This window comes from Arvicanthis niloticus, chromosome 14 (assembly GCF_011762505.2).
Source record: "Arvicanthis niloticus isolate mArvNil1 chromosome 14, mArvNil1.pat.X, whole genome shotgun sequence".
Taxonomy (NCBI): Eukaryota; Metazoa; Chordata; class Mammalia; order Rodentia; family Muridae; genus Arvicanthis; species Arvicanthis niloticus.
The window spans coordinates 9,767,936-9,771,601 of record NC_047671.1 but is presented as its reverse complement, the minus strand read 5'-3'; the positions used below and the strand labels follow the sequence as shown (position 1 = coordinate 9,771,601).

The 3,666-nt window shown below is 47.5% G+C and overlaps 1 pseudogene; it reads left to right on the top strand.

Moving 5' to 3' along the window:
- Nucleotides 1-332: 332 nt before the first annotated feature.
- On the top strand, nucleotides 333-1,962 carry LOC117720164 (SNW domain-containing protein 1 pseudogene; annotated as a pseudogene).
- Nucleotides 1,963-3,666: the final 1,704 nt, after the last annotated feature.

The window sequence follows — 3,666 nt, the reverse complement described above, 5'->3', positions numbered from 1 at the left end:
ATTAAACTTTTGTTTGTTTTATTGGTCTGGTGATGATTGAATTAGGCTTGGAACAGGGTGTGGAGATATCAGGAGGTGTGGCCTTGTTGGGGGAGGTGTGTCCCTGTGAAGGCGGGGCTTGGAGGAGATACATATATACTCAAGTTCTGCCCAAGCTGAGGCACAGTAGTCTCTCCTTGCTGCCTTGGAATTGGGAAGCAGAGGCAAGCAGCTACCTGATCTAGGCCAGGCTGGTTTGTGGAAAGACTTCCAGGGCAGACAGGGCTACTCAGGAAACCCTTCTCTGAGACAGAAGGAATCGTCTTACCTGTCTCAGACCTCCTTCAGAGAAGATGGTGCTCACCAGCTCCTTACCTGAGCCTACTCAGCTACCTCAGGACCAACTTGGGGCTGAAGAAAAGGCAAGATCTGAGAGATCACTGCAGACCTCGCTGCGGTCCTCCAGAATGGAGCCTCCCGGATATGGATACAGGAAAGACTGGATTCCACGCTCCTTAGAGGATTTTGGAGACGGAGGTGCTTTCCCAGAAATCCATGTGGCCCAGTATCCTCTGGGTATGGGGAGAAAGAACAAAACGTCGAATGCACTGGCTATTCAGTTGGATCATGAAGGGAAAATTAAGTACGACGCAATTGCTCGACAGGGACAGTCCAGAGACAAGGTCCTTTACAGCAAATACACTGACCTCATTCCAAAGGAGGTTAGAAATGCCGATGACCCAGAACTGCAGAGGCCCGATGAAGAGACCATTAAAGAGACCACAGAAAAGACAAGAGCAGCCTTGCACACGGGACTGTCGAGGAAGCTTGGTGCGGCCACACCAGTTCCTGCAGCTGGCAAGCTGGCCTCTCCTCAGCACATCCTCTACACACCATCTCAGCAAGGAGGAGCCTTCAGTTCTGGAGCTAAGCAGAGGCTTATTCGCATGGTAGAAATGCAGAAAGACCCAACGGAGCCTCCGAGATTCAGGATTCATAAGAAACTTCCTCGGGGGCCGCCTTCTCCTCCAGCACCTGTAATGCACTCTCCTACACAGAAGAAGACTGTGAAAGAGCAGCAGGAGTGGAAGATCCCGCCCTGTATCCCCAGATGGAAGAACCCCAAGGGTTATGCGATTCCATTGGACAAACGGGCGGCTGCTGATGGAGGAGGGCTGCAGCCTGTACATATAAATGCAAAGTTTGCCAAACTGGCTGCAGCGCTCCACATTGCTGAGCAGAAGGCTCGTGCAGGGCTGCAAATGCGAGCCCAGTTGCAGGCAAAGATGGCTCAGAAAGAAAAGGAGAAACACGAAGAGAATCTTAGAGAAATGGCCCAGAAAGCCAGAGAGGGGAGAGCTGGGATGAAATCCCATGTGGAAAAAGAGGCTGGAGAGGCCCGGGAAAGGGATGAAATCCGTCAGGACAGGCGAAAAGAGAGGCAGCAGGACCGCAACCTTTCCAGGACAGCGCCAGGGAAGAGGTCAAAACCACCGAGAAATGAGAATCGAGATATCAGTGAGGCCATTGCCCTTGGAGTGCCCAAACCTCCTCCTTCCAATGAAGTCCAGTATGACATAAGGCTCTTCAACCAATCCAAGGGTATGGACAGTGGGTTTGCAGGTGGAGAAGACGGAGTTTACAGTGTTTATCATCAGCCCTGGAGAAGTGGGAAAGATGTGGCTCAGAGTATCTACAGGCCCGGTCAAAGTGTGGACAAGGACTTAGACAGCGGTTACCTCGAAGCCAGGATCCAGACCAACAGATTCGTTCCAGATAAGGTGTTTTCTGGGTCAGACCTTACACAGAGGGGCCGAGAAGGACCAGTTCACTTTGAGGAAGATCCTTTTGGTTTGGACAAGTTTTTGGCAGAAGCAAAACAGTACCCTGCTGGTTCTAAAAGATCCTCTGAGAGCAGTCACCCTGAGGAGCATGAGCATGAAGGCAAGAAGCTGAGGAAGGAGTAGACAGGCCTCTGGAAACTAAAGCTGACAGATCCAGCAGAGGCTTGCCTGCCTGGTCTGGCCTCTGTGAGAGAAGATGTGGCTAACCCTGGAGAGACTTGAGAGCCCAGAGACAGTGAGGAAGACTGGCCGGCTGTGCTGTGGTGGTAGGGACAGGGGACATGATCTAAGAGACAAGGGGGAGGAGGAGAGGGTGGAGGAACTATATAAGGGGGGATCAGGAGGGGGATAAAGACTGAACTGTAAAACACAAGGTTAAAGTTAATAAATAGAAAAAGAAAAAAACCACAATTTTGCTTCCTTTCTTTATTTTCTTTAAGATGTATTTGTTCTATGCCTGAGAGTTCTGTATTGTTCTCCTGAGATTGCTGGGAATTGAATCAGGGCCTCTGGAAGAACTGCCAGTGCTGTTGACCATTGAGCCACCATCTCTCTAGCCCATGACATTCCTGTCTCCCATGCTAAGTTAAGGCTCAGCTCTCTGTGACTACTGTTTTTTCCTCTGGCTGTCTAGACTTCTGGAACACCCATTTTGCCATAAGCATGGGACCCATTAGATTAACATTGTGCTTTCTCCATCATGTTCCTCATGGCCGAGTCACTGACAAAGAAGAGTCAACTACAGAAATAATCCACAAAAGCTAAGAATCATTCAAATAAATATTCAGGGGAAATTATATTGGGGGAATTGGGTTTTCTTTCTCAAATGGCAAGTAAAAACTACTTCAACACACAACTGGAGAAAGTGTGGATTCAATATCAAAGAGAAAGGACTTAACATCATGAGAACAGTTCTAGAGTTCTAACATCAGATTCAATCATGAGAAACAGTTGTTACCCTGACATGCAAAAGTTTCACAAGTTCCTTAAAACAACCTTTCTTTGACTCTGGCTTGAGTTCACAAGCCCTCCAAAATTTTATAATGCAACCAGGAGGTGCACAGCAAACAGACCTTAGGAAAAAGTAGGTTCCTGGAAGACCCTGTGGAAGACACTGTCTTTAGCATTTTCTTTTAGATCCTTGCAACTGATTAGAATATTGAGAGAAGGGCTGGAGAGATGGCTCACTGGTTAAGAGCACTGACTGCTCTTCCAGAGGTCCTGAGTTCAATTCCCAGCAACCACATGGTGGCTCACAGCCATCTGTAATGGGATCTTCTGGTGTGTTTGAAGACAGCTACAGTGTACTCACACACATAAAATAAATAAATCTTTAAAAAAAAAAAAAAAAGAATATTGAGTGAATCATGACCCGACCTGCAGGTCCTAGGTTATTCATGAGGGACGAGGAGGATTACAACCTGGAAGAACGGGCTAGAGAGAGAGAATGGACTCAAGGAAGCAAATGCTTGTCAAGAGTCATATATTTGGGCACAAAGTGCTTATTTATAATACATTTTTCAAAGGGAGGGGTAAGAGGGATCCAGGTGATGGGAAAGTACAGAATCTTCTTGGCCTGTGCCCTGAAACAATGGCGGTCTAACTGCTTACTTCAAAAGATAAGGTACACTGCTTTACATCTAAAAATCTATTTGTAACTATTAAGCAGAACCTTGTGGTTGCTAGGGAGATGAAGCTGCAGGAGACATTGTGCAGGTGGGGAGAAGTAGGGGGTGAGGGTAAGAGGCTAGGGTCCTGGCTTCTGACAGAATCAGTTGTTCCAAAAGATCCAGGCACCTGAGATGGTTTTGTTTTGTCTTGTCTTGTCTTGTATTGTATTGTC